At 43.9% G+C, this 13,884-nt stretch overlaps 1 long non-coding RNA gene across 1 annotated transcript in view; it reads left to right on the top strand.

Annotated features, from left to right (window-relative positions):
- The first annotated feature begins 23 nt into the window (after window positions 1–23).
- The window catches only part of LOC124777605, a 277,536-nt gene continuing 263,675 nt past the window's right edge, over window positions 24–13,884 (top strand). Inside the window, exon 1 of the long non-coding RNA XR_007015756.1 lies at window positions 24–110. This is a non-coding gene — a long non-coding RNA (uncharacterized LOC124777605). The remainder of the gene's footprint in view (window positions 111–13,884) is intronic.

The raw sequence follows: 13,884 nt of genomic DNA, 5'->3' as shown, positions 1-13,884 counted from the left end.
ACACTCGCCGCACGCCGCTCGCTGCATCTCGCCGACGCCTCGCTCGGCCTCAACTCGCCTCGCCACGCCTCGCCCCGCTTGCAGCGGACACCGCCCGCCGAGCTGCGCCGGTAAGTCTGCAGCGGCGCGACCCGCCAGCTGCGCCGCTCCACACCATCCACTGGACTGCGCGTCTTACTGTGCGCTAGGCGTCTCGCTTCGACGTTTATATCGTTGAAAGAACAGTGCCGATGAAGTTGGGAGTACGAACTATATAACGAAGACGGTGGACTGTGACGACATAAATTACAAGTTATCTGTGTCAGTCACTGATTTTCTTTCATATCGCGGTTCGAAGGCTTATACCCTCACTTGCAAGTGAATAAGTGGATTGTATTAGAATCTCTTTTTATGGATGTAAACAGCTAACCTTCACCTATATTTGCCGGCCGGAGTGACCGAGCGGTTCTAGGCGCTACAGTCTAAAACCTCGCGACCGCTACGGTCTCAGGTTCGAATCCTGCCTCGCGCATACATGTGTGTGATGTCCTTAGGTTAGTTTAACTAGTTCTACGTTCTACGGGACTGATGACCTCAGAAGTTAAGTCCCATAGTGCTCAGAGCCATTTGAGCCATTCACCTATATTTACACCTAGTGCGTGTTTATAATTCAAGTTCAAAAATGGCTCTGAGCACTATGGGACGTAACATCTAGGTCATCAGTCCCCTAGACTTAGAACTACTTAAACCTAACTAACCTAAGGACATCACACACATCCATGCCCGAGGCAGGATTCGAACCTGCGACCCTAGCAGCAGCGCAGTTCCGGACTGAAGCGCCTATAACCGCCTGGCCACAACGGCCGGCATAATTCAAGTGCAGCTGCTCACAGAGGTCTATTTTCAGCTGTAATTATCGTGTGGGTGCGAAACTTGGTGAATATTTTAATGCATTATGCGGAACGATTTACGCTAGAAAAACTTAGCTCCAATCTTGACCACCAGGTGTAAATCTGGTGCTGCGAATACAATAAAGAAATGTTCCCAAACGCAATGGATTACGAACGGGACGTAGGCAGAAAAGGCCGAACTTGTGAGAAAGGTATAATGTTCATTTCATTATTAACCAGTGCTTACACAATTTGTTCAGTGGCAGCATCGGACATGTCGTGCTGTACGGCACAAGGTCTGCACCTGGTGGCTAAAACTGTAATTTTTTTCCCAGCGTTGTGCATTAAAGCATTAGCGTATGTACCAACTTTTGCTGCCATACGATAATTACAGCCGAGATGTCGGTGAAATGGTTCAAATGGCTCTGAGCACTATTGGACTCAACTGCTGTGGTCGTAAGTCCCCTAGAACTTAGAACTACTTAAACCTAACTAACCTAAGGACATCACACACATCCATGCCCGAGGCAGGATTCGAACCTGCGACCGTAGCGGTCGTGTGGTTCCAGACTGTAGCGCCTAGAACCGCTCGGCCACTCCGGCCGGCAAACGTCGGTGAGTAGCTGCTCTTAAATCATAACGTCCCGATGAATACTCTGCAATTCACACTGGCAGACGGTATGTGGAACCCCTTTCAGACCTTTTCTCTGCCGTTCATCTCTAGAAAAAAATGGTTCAAATGGCTCTGAGCACTATGGGACTTAACAGCTGTGGTCATCAGTCCCCTAGAACTTAGAACTACTTAAACCTAACTAAACTAAGGACATCACACACATCCATGCCCGAGGCAGGATTCGGACCTGCGACCGTAGCAGTCGCGCGGTTCCGGACTGCGCGCCTAGAACCACGAGACCACCACGGCCGGCTCAGCTCTAGAACACAGCATGGAAATGTCTCAATGAACAAACAAGACAGACGTGAAAACATTTCAATATCAATTTGGTATCATTAGATCAAAGTGTTCACGTTATAACAGATTCCGTCAGTAAACATCAACGGATCGCTTCCATGGTTCTAGAGGACACATAGAAGGCAAAAAATATGAGGGGTGACAGAAACTGGAATATTAACAGTAAAATAATTGAGGACGTTGAGCGTATGTACTGTATGCGCTACTCTGAAGTGAAGAAGTTGCCACAGTAGAGAACTTCTTAGCAAGTCACAGCCAGTCACTAAAAAGACTGAGCCGGTCGGGGTGGCCGAGCGGTTCTAGGCGCTACAGTCTGGAATCGTGCGACCGCTACGGTCGCAGGTTCGAGTCCTGCCTCGGGCATGGATGTGTGTGATGTCCTTAGGTCAGTTAGGTTTAAGTAGTTCTAAGTTCTAAGGGGCTGATGACCTCAGAAGTTAAGTCCCATAGTGCTCAGAGCCATTTGAACCATTTGGAAAAGACTGATGAGCCGGAAAAGTCGGTCCGAGACACTTTGTAAGCATACTTACAAAGCTATTGTGTGACGGTCTGGTGATGATCATGTTTCCTAATTTAACTAAAGATTCTTATGTAGTGACACTTTGCCGCTTAAGATTATTTTTGTTATCTACACAACATCGTTGGATTCATGAGAGGATTCCACTTGCCATTCCCTCCATCTTAGCTATTTGGTTCCCCGACACTTCCGTGCGAACACTGATTTCCCTTACTTCATCACTATTGTCATTTCTTCCTGTGCTGATAGGAGACACCATAGTATTTAGGTGGAGATGGAAGACAGTGACTGAACTTTCGTGAATAGATGTCGCCATAACGAAAACCTCTTTTGTTTTAATTATTTCCACACCAACTCGCTTATGATGCCCGTGATGGAAGACAGTGACTGAACTTTCGTGAATAGATGTCGTCATAACGAAAACCTCTTTTGTTTTAATTATTTCCACGCCAACTCGCTTATTATGCCCGTGATATTCTCTCCCCTTTTCCGCGATAACAGGCCTATAATACGAGCTGCTCTTCTTAGAATTTTTTTGTTATCCTTTGCAAATTCTGTATTCTAAGAAGCTCATACCTTTCAGCATTACTCCAGTAGAGGACGGACAAACGTAGTTTAGGCAGTCTCTTTAGTAGATTTATTGCACCTTCTGCCAAATAAATGCAGCAATACAAACGCTAGTGGTCGTTGTACGTGAACATTTGTGTCAAGTGATTGTGTATTAGGGATGATGTTGGAATCGTCAGTCCCAAAACTGGTTTGGATCAGATCTACACGCTACTCTGTCCTGTGAAAGTCTCTTCATCTCTGAATAACTACTGCAGTCTGTATCCATTTGAAAAAGCTTACTATGTTCATTCTTTGGTGTCTATCTACAATTTGAGCCACAACACCTCCCTCCATTTTTGAACTGATGAGTCCTTCATGTCTCAGGACGTGTCCTATCAAACAATCACTCCTTGTACTCAAGTGGTGTCGTAAATATATTTTCTCCCCCCTTTCGATTCAGTACCTACTCGTTCTACCATCTAAGGTTCACCTTTCTTCTATAGCACCACATTCTTCTCCACCTACTGTCCTCTTCTTTTCTGAACTACTTATAGTCCACGTTTCTAGGCTACACTCCAGATACCTTAAGAAAAGAATTCCTAACACATGAATTTATGTTACGTGTTAACAAAATCATCTTTTCAGAATTCTTTTCGTGATACAACCGGTCTCGATGCTACGTCCTTTCTACTAACTCAGTGATACAAATGTGTATTTATTAGAGACCATCAGTATTCTTTTTTTTCCATGTTCGAAATTAAGGTCAAGAGATATAACATGCTACATCCAGAATAAAGAATCTAGTGTAATCCACGAATCTACCTCTAGATGAGGATGTAAGCCCTCGAAACGAGTTGTGGACGAGTGTGAAAGTGACTGACACAGTTAATTGTTTTAATTTGTATGGAAGTATGAAGCTGAACGTTGACTATATTTAAAATTGAACACGTGAAGCTGTATGGAAGTGAATCGATACTGTGTGTAAACTATACTTTTCTAGAAGAAGAAGTACTTGAAACGTGATGTTAGGAAGGTGTTAGGAGTTAAGTGAACAGATTAGGTACGAAATGAAGAGGCAGTATCAAGAAGGGGTGAAAAATGAAGCCTATGGAAAATACGTGTTAGTTGGGCTCCACACGCCACCCCCCCCCCCCCTCCCCAAAAAAAGCGGAAAGCGGAGACATCAGAAAGAAAGTTACACATATCGTCCCACGCTATGATCATTGAGTAACTGGAGTGGTGCGTTGTCACAAGAGAGGACATGTTCAGGATTTCTTGCAGGTACAGTTCTGCTGTGGTTGAATAACATGTGCATCACAGTGTGCGATTGAAATGGTGCGGCAACTCGTAACTTACTCCAAAGTTGACGTCCGCGGTATAGTATGATTCTTGTGGTAAAATGTCTAAAGTTCACACAGAGTCACAGTGAAATTCTGACGATATAATGACAAAACGCAATATCGCGTCCAGCCGTAGTGAAACGGTGCCAACAATTTGACAAAGACTGCACAGACGTAGATGATGCTGAATGGTGAGTCCAGACCTTGCTCCACGCGATTCCCATCTTTTCAGCACGTTGAAAGAACCTCTGGGAACAAGAGCTTTTCCAACGATGATGGCGTTCTCGCAGTGATCGTCGAGTGACCCAGTGGTCAAGAAGTGGTCTTCTGTAGTTAAGGAACCGAACAACTGATGGAACGTTCCGACCTTTGTTTGAAGAGACTTGCTGGTTATGTTGAAAAATACTGTCGCTTTGAAATGCACTGCAGCATTCAATAGAAGTTAGTTGGTCTGTCATAGTAATGTGTAACTTACTCTTTGACGTCGCCTCGTAGTTAACACCACAAACAGCAGTAGCCCAGAATACGTTATACTGACAGATAAAATTTACAACATGAAAATAAATTTTTGAAGGACGCTGGATTGCGAAAGTAATATATGTGCACAAAATACTCTAGGCGATATGGAAGATAGGAGTATCCCAATACACATATATCTAAATACGCTGAGCAGTAACGAATACTTTCTAATCACCACCATCATACAGACCACACAGTATATGAAACTTCGTAGAGACTAAAACTGTGTGCCAGACGGGGTCACTAACCGAGAACTTCCCACACTTTCTTGTTCTTAGTGACTCAGCCATCTAAGCACGGTTTTGGAATAAATCATTTAATACGTCTAATATCATTTCAGTCTCTACCAACCGAAGCATTTTAGCCACCATTAAGTTCGTCTGTCGCTTCTGCTTTGGTAGATGCATGTGCACAAAACGCAATGCAATGCTGCGTGGTAGCTAACGTTGGAGCGTCTCCTAAGCAGCCCAAACCGGTCGATGTCATTCGACTTCCCTCGAACCAGCCACAGCCATATGTCACCTCGCTCAAGGTCTTCTTCAAGTGCGCGTATAGTACGTCGTAATGAAATGATTAGTGAATGACAGCAAGAGTGAGAGGACGACATCAGACCACTCGTCGGACTAATGTCTACAAACGAACAAAATATTGTAATAGTAAATGAGGAACTTGACGAGTGCTCTTCGGTAAGTGCTAATGGCTATTCTTCCCGAGAGACCTATGATGCTAGAACGCGTCACGTACCAGTAATCAGTGCTGAATGACATCATTTGTTGCCAACTAGCGCGGTGAAGCACAGTCAATAGAAGAAATAAGTTTTATGTGAAATCTTATGGGACTTAACTGCTAAGGTCATCAGTCCCTAGGCTTACACACTACTTAACCTAAATTATCCTAAGAACAAACACACACCCATGCCCAAGGGAGGACTCGAACCTCCGCCGGGACCAGCCGCACAGGCCATGACTGAAGCGCATTAGACGGCTCGTGGTATTAAAGATGGAAAGGTTAGCACAAGGTATCGAGATACGAACGATATTACGAAACTAGTCGAAAGAGTGAATCAGCAACAATAAACTTTATGGTAAGACGGTCTGCAGCGAAACTTTATTAAGTATTTGGTAAAAGCGATTCAGTATTTTTCTCAAGGGGCCATACATGACCTTTGATTTCATACGTCACCATACTGCGTATCCAACCTCATATCGACCACTGTGTCACTGTAACATATTAACAAAAAGGTCGCAAACGATCATAGCAGCGGCATTCTCTTAACTGAATAACAAAACTTCATTTATATTCAGCATCCAGAACTCTAAAACATTTAAAATACTACAGGGATTTCTGCCCGTATTTCCGGCAAACATTACACACTTTCTTCGGAGTTCTAGCCCTCTATCTAAGGAAGTAATCAACAGATTGAAGGGACGCAGCTCTGTGCCACCAAGAGTGTAGTACCATCCCAAGATCCGCAAAGTAATACAGAAGCAGAAAAGTTGTTCAGAGGAAGATGGAAGTCATAAACCACGCTTGGAGTAGATAGAAAAAGGAACACTGACGTTCAGACCAATAGTGAGTAACACCGACGCGTCCGCCCGGTTGGTCGTGCGGTCTACGCACGGCTTTCCGGGCGGGAAGGAGCGCCTGGTCCCCGGCACGAATCCGCCCAGCGGATTTGTGTCGAGGTCTGGTGAATCGGCCAGTCTGTGGATGGTTTTTAGGCGGTTTTCCATCTGCCTCGGCGAATGCGGGCTGGTTCCCCTTATTCCGCCTCAGTTACACTATGTCGGCGATTGCTGCGCAAACAAGTTCTCCACGTACGCGTACACCACCATTACACTACCACGCAAACATAGGGGTTACACTCGTCTGGTGTGAGACGTTCCCTGGGGGGTCCACCGGGGGCCGAACCGCACAATAACCCTGAGTTCGATGTGGGGTGGCAGAGGGGTGAAGTGGACTGCGGTAGTCGTCGTGGGGTTGTGGACCACTGCGGCTAGGACGGGGACGGAGCCTCTCCGTCGTTTCTCGGTCCCTGATTAACATACAATACAATACAACACAACATTGACGCACCTACTTATTGGTTGCAATGCTGCAGTACCTGAGCTGTTCAGGAGTACAATGCAGAGTTCAGAGAACACAGGCACCGCAGTATCACATTTATCCGCGGACACCGGGAAAACGATTTTCATAATGGACGTATCAATGTTGGTTGTAGACACATGACTGATAACGTACGGAAGTATACGTGTGGCCGTGAAGCGTATACGGTTAACCTAATGGCGCCGGCACGGTGGCTCAGCATGTTCGGTCAGAGGGTTAGCTACCCTCTGCAATGAAAAAACTAAGTGAACGAATCAACGAAGAACTTGAAAGGGTGTCATCGTACGTCCGTCCCGAAGAAATTCAACGTACAATATAGAACAAAATAAGATAAAAAATGGTAACGCGATCGCTCGCGATAAGCGGGAAATTCGTTTCGAGCCCCGGTCCGGCACAAATTTTCACTGTCGTCATTCCATTATACAGCTAATAGTTGTTCATATGCGCAACTGCGAATACATTTCATGTATTTATTGGATTGCCCATGATTTAGATTCTTTGTTGAGTCCTTTTTTAGATAAATGTGAATATCATACTCGTAACTCATCCGACTTTATCAGTAGTTAAAAACTTTGAAACTCAACAGCTCCGATTCATTGGTCAGCTTTGACGCCGTTTCCTAGTTCACCAAAGTATCTGCAACCTGCTCAACCGAGATGATGGTTGCAAGCTCGACAACTCATGGAAACTTCTCATTTTACAGCTGCGCTCACAAAGAAAATAATCCAAGTCTTCATGCCATTCATAATTATTAACAACATACTCCGCAAGCACTGTCGATTCGCAGATTCTGCGCTTGTTCTGTTTTAGTCTTAGACTCATCAAACTTAATCTATAACTGACTCTCTTGTTACTAGCAGTATTGTCTCTGACGCATTCGCGTTTACTCTACATTGTGTAAAGTGATTTAAAAACTTGCAAGTGACTCACCGTGAGAATGGCTGAAAGTTATCAGTCGAAATACAGGTATGATAGAATATTACATACCGTTTCTTCTTTTGTTGATTGGTCTGTGTCTGTAAAAAACAATTTAGATTTCGAACGTATGCCTTGATTCAAAACATGAAAGATACTCCTCTGACTCTGGCAACTGAAAAATAGACACTGCCTATTAGTGAAACCGCTTTCACAGTAGCATAAACTTGGAAATTACGTAATACGTCAAGGCTATACCTCATAAAGTGATTTAAAATATTTGATTATGCGGCCAAGGTTTTCGTCTTCGTTAACACTAGCTCTAAATTTAAAATGACAGAACTAATTTATTCACATATTACGCTGTCATTCGAAGTCTACTTGAGCTAGTAAATGACTAAAGTATACAATGAAGACGAGGAAACTTATCTGAAACATATTTAGATAAAGAACAAACAGATACATTCTTCGTAAAGGCGGACAAAATGTTCAAATGTGTGTGAAATCTTATGGGACTTAACTGCTAAGGTCATCAGTCCCTAAGCTTACACACTACTTAACCTAAATTATCCTAAGGACAAACACACACACACACACACACACACACACACCTATTCCCGAGGGAAGACTCGAACCTCCGCCGGGACCAGCCGCACAGTCCATGACTGCATCTCCCCAGACCGCTCGGGTAATTCCGCGCGGCAAAGGCGGACTTATAAATCGTACATTAGTACTGGCTGCTTCAAAGAAGAGGTAGGTTCCAAAACTAAAGTTCTGTGACAAGCTCTCCCCACGTCCTTTTGCAATAAAAGCAAAATGTAGCGGGATGATATCGCTTTTTGATTTAAAATAGGAATATTAGCGACATATCATCGAGAAGAGAGGGTCTTAAAAGCTTCATAAAGTGCCATTTCCCTTGGACAGATGAAATCATATGTAAGTATTTGCAGTTATCTAACGCTTTCTATTGCTCTTCATTTGACCTGTCAATGACTAACATGTTCCACATATTCACCGAGACCACAATTAATGGTTCAAATGGCTCTGAGCACTATGGGACTTAACATCTGAGGTCATCAGTCCCCTAAAACGTAGAATTCTTAAACCTAACTAACCTAAGGACATCACACACATACATGCCCGAGGCAGGATTCGAACCTGTGACCGTAGCGGTCACGCGGTTCCCGACTGAAGCGCCTAGAACCGCTCGGCCACCGCGGCCGGCCCACAATTAATGATGATACGGTTGGCACACGAGGTACACGATGTTCATTTCACTCGGCTCCCAAATATTACCTTCGGAAAATCGTGGAAGACAAACTGTTGCTGATCACGGTCGCATCCCACAGGGCAAACTCCCAGAAGTGAGCTAGTATTTACGCGGCTTTTGTTGACCATTTATGTGCTGACGTCTCGTCTGGCTCTTCACGCTGACACCGGCGTCAGGTGAAGCCGCACCGTAAATAACCCTGCGTTACTCTGCACTTGTGAAACTGGAGAGCACCGCCAGAAACAATGGAGCTGGAAGAATGATGCAAGGCTGTTCCAGGAGGCAGTCGCTCATTTCTCACGACAGCAGCCACACGGCTCCCAAACGTCGGCCCGGATCTCGGCGTGCCTGCTGTCAAGAAGGCTGTGCGTAATTTATTCACAAATTGTCTGGAAATCTTCAAAACGTTTGAACTGACATATAAATTCAGAATCGCTAGTTCTCCTTCAAATATTATTGCAAGATCAAAATTTGTTAGTTTTAGACCCAAAGACCATCTTTTTGTCCAGCAGCGATTTTTACCGTACAATGAATTGCGCGCTTCGGGTATGTGTAGGATCCTTTGCCGTAACAGTTCCAATCTAGTTTCGCCAAACTGTTCGAATACGCACTAACCACAACATACTTCCTGTACCGCTATTACTAGTATGGAAATGGGATTCCTAGCGTCTCCAGCTGTGGTGTATTTGTGACAATCTGAGGACTAGATTTACAACTTAGCACCGCTTCGTTCTTCCGGTACGTTGACGATTCTTTCCTGATTTGGTCTCACTGTGATCGAGCACCGCACCGGTTCGTGTGTCACAAGATGACGTCTATCTCAGTATTATATTTTCGTCGAGAAGGAGAGGGATGACAGAGATTTATTTCCTGGACGCGTTAATTCATATAAGCTAGCTAGTCTCGGTAGTCAGTACTTCTGATTTAAAGATGATGTCTGAGACATCTATAGGAAGTTCGATAACTTTATTCTAAATCAGGCTGCTTTTGTATGTCTTCTTCAGACAATATGATCTCGGGCTGTTCTGACAGACAATTCAAGAGATTTTCAGAGTATCCGTGTCTCATAAGATGGGAGGCCTTTCCCGGGATCTTCGCTAGTTTCCGTGGCATTAATGCAACGCCAGTTATGCACATTTCCTATATTTGATTCAGTGAATATATTTAGAATAGTGCTATTCAAAGGCAGCTTTTCAGCTCTGAATGTTGAACAACTCTGTAACGGATCTAGTGCCACTCGACCTCTTTCTATTTTTAATGTAAAACACAGACATTCCCATATATCTTTAGACTGTTCTGAGCTAATCTTCCAGTCGTGTCGCCACAGGCCAACATGGGTAGGGTACAATGATCGTAAGTTTTTTTCCTTCATATGAACGAGCAAATTGATCCGAAGGCTGATGAGGGTTTTTCAAAAGCTTGTCTGACTGCTTTGACGAAACAGATGTTTTCTGATCTTACATCCTTCATCGTACTTACAGGCTGCCCAAGCAAAATCCGTTTCCAAACTTTTACAAGTGTACTTTGCCAAAGAGTACACCTTTTATAAAGATCAATTCATTGGACACAATTTCTGTTCTGAAAAGTCTTACGGGGTGATTTGTTGATATTAAATTTCTTATGCCAATGTCTTTAATATGTAGCCCTAAGTGACATGGAAGAGATGACGGCAAAAAATTATTTTCAATATTTCGGGTGCGCATTTAAGACAAACCCATTCTATAAGCATAAGTCATTTGCTCTCCTCCTGTCTGGCAACAGACGTTAGCTTTCTTCTTTTTTATTTCCTTTTTATCATTTCTCACGTTGCTCAACACTTAATCATAATTTGCACGTGCACAGGGACTTCACTTTTCTTCTCTCCTTCGCCCTCCATCCCCCATTCGGATCTCCGGGCGGGGACTACTCAAGAGGATGTCGTTATCAGGAGAAAAAAGCTTGCACAGGATAGAGTAGCATGGAGAGCTGCATCAAACCAGTCTCAGGACTGAAGACCACAACAACAACAACAACTCCAAATTTATTTTAATTGCTTGCATAGAATAACTGACAAATTTACCGTCTACTAGTGAATCATATATTGTATTGAATTGTATGTTAACCGGGGACCTAGAACCGACGGAGAGGCTACGTCCCCGCCGCAGCCGACCGAGCGAGGTGGCGCAGTGGTTAGCACACTGGACTCGCATTCGGGAGGACGACGGTTCAATCCCGCGTCCGGCCGTCCTGATTTAGGTTTTCCGTGATTTCCCTAGATCACTTCAGCAAATGCCGGGATGGTTCCTTCGAAAGGGCACAGCCGATTTCCTTCCCCATCCTTCCCTAATCCGAGCTTGGGCTCCGTCTCTAATGACCTCGTTGTCGACGGGACGTTAAACACTAATCTCCTCCTCCTCCTCTCCCGCCGCAGCCGCAATGGTCCACAACCCCACGACGACTACCGCAGTCCACTTCATCCCTCAGCCACCCCACACCAAACCCAGGTTTATTGTGCGGTTCGGCCCCCGGTGGGACCCCCAGGGAACGTCTCACACCAGACGAGTGTAACCCCTATGTTTGCGTGGTAGTGTAATGGTGGTGTACGCGTACGTGGAGAACTTGTTTGCGCAGCAATCGCCGATATAGTGTAACTGAGGCAGAATAAGGGGAACCACCCCGCATTTGCCGAGGCAGATGGAAAACCGCCTAAAAACTATCCGATTCACCGGACCTCGACACAAATCCGCTGGGCGGATTCGTGCCGGGGACCAGGAGCTCCTTCCCGCCCGGAAAGCCGTGCGTTAGACCGCGCGGCCAACGGGGCGGGAGTAGTGAATCATATAACTTTATCTTGGTGCCTTGAACTATATGACACAGAACTGGAAAACAATAATATTACTCTTACATGAATGTATAGCTACGGTACTAATCCTCACATTAGGAGTTTTGCTACTTTCCCGGTTCGTTCAGACATTCGGTCGTTTCTTGGTGTATATTAATGAGATCAGTACAACAATGTCTTGAATAAGATTCTGAAAATACCGTCCGCGAATGATATCTCACTCAGTACAGCATGGGAGTACATTATTAGAAGAAACTGCAGAACAAATGATACCGTCACAAAAACCTGTGGCGAAAAAATGTTTATTTCATCAAAAAAGTCAACTGGTTCGTAATTACTTTGTAAAGGAGATCATTTTTTCCTTAACAAGTGTAAAAAGCGGAGACAGAATTCAATGTGGTGAGCATAACAACAGAAATAGGTATACAAATACTACTGTAGACCTTGTTAATATTCAGACCATATAAAACTGTGTTATATATTTTCTGAAATAGGCAGACGCCCATAGAAGTTAACCACGGGTGTTGGAACATGGTTTAGTGACCAAAACAAAGAGGAGTGTTTTGCATTTTACAGAATGCGTAATTTATAACAGAAGAAATTACATAACTAGTTGTTGTTTGTAGTCCGCAGCTCGTGGTCGTGCGGTAGCGTTCCCGCGCCCGGGTTCTCGGGTTCGATTCCCGGCGGGGTCAGGGATTTTCTCTGCCTCGTGATAACTGGGTGTTGTATGATGTCCTTAAGTTAGTTAGGTCTAAGTAGTTCTAAGTTCTAGGGGACTTATGACCATTGATGTTGAGTCCCATAGCGCTCAGAGCAATTTGAACCATTTGTTGTTTGTGTAAGAATTCCACTGATCTGACAGCGTCCTTTGTGCCACATGGGAGCTCGATTAAAGACAAAATTTTACTCGTCTCCCTCAGGTAACCAGTCTGTGGTCAAAACAGATCACTATTGAATTACCACTCACAGTTATCTCATTTAGCACGTGTGACAATCATGTTGTTGCCGATCAAGCAAAGACTACGAAATATTCCTAAAATTTAGTCACGTATCTCATTTCTAATAGCTGTTGTTGATTGATTTTGGAGGCGATATCGTAGCAGGAATAGCGAAGAATAATTTTGAAATCAGACTAACGAAAACATTAGGAACCATTGGGAAATCGCTGTACATATTCATTGTAATAAGGATAACAGGTTAGAAATGGGGTGAATACCCAAACCAGAACAATTGCTGTAAGTTTCATGTTACTAGTATGGCTTTCAGGAAGTAATGTTTATTTAACGAAAGAAAATGACGAAAAGTGAGAATGAAGCTGTGCAGCATTTTGAAAACTGCTTTAATTATCAAATATTGCTCTCTAGTTTCTTGTTCATATATTTTCTCTCGGTTAACGCACATATAATACCGACCATTAAGATAAACTGGTATTTCACCAGCCAACGAATTACGAATACAAATGTTTTTCTCTCATCATAGGGAGCTGCGCATGTCACCAACATCAAATTTAAATAATCACGTGACGTTTGTATGACATTATTGTTTACACTTTGCGCTAAGACTGAAATGTCACAATAAGCTTATTTTCCCTTTTTCATACAAGTGTGTATTAGTAGTGGTGCTCGATTGTTGCTGCTACAGATGCAAATCGAAATTCGTCAAAGTGGAAAGCTCTGCTTTTCATAGGCCAGTACTGCAGAGGTCTATTGACACTTATCATGCTAGTAAGAGGCAATTTAGGTGTAGACTAGTAACGACAGAAAGTGTGATGAAAGCAAAAAATGGTAGAGTTAATATGTATGACTGTATGGCTATGTGTTTACGACAAGTGAAACATAGGTTTGATGGTGACAGAAGGTTGTACCAGTCAATTCATTGAATGTATCCACACTTCACTTGCAGATACGATTTTTGTATGAAAATCTGTAGCCCGCATCTCGTGGTCGTGCGGTAGCGTTCTCGCTTCCCACGCCCGGGTTCCCGGGTTCGATTCCCGGCGGAGTCA

The sequence above is a fragment of the Schistocerca piceifrons genome, chromosome 2 (assembly GCF_021461385.2).
Source record: "Schistocerca piceifrons isolate TAMUIC-IGC-003096 chromosome 2, iqSchPice1.1, whole genome shotgun sequence".
NCBI lineage: Eukaryota > Metazoa > Arthropoda > Insecta > Orthoptera > Acrididae > Schistocerca > Schistocerca piceifrons.
The sequence above is the reverse complement of the archived record's forward strand: the minus strand, read 5'-3'. Positions and strand labels throughout refer to the sequence as shown.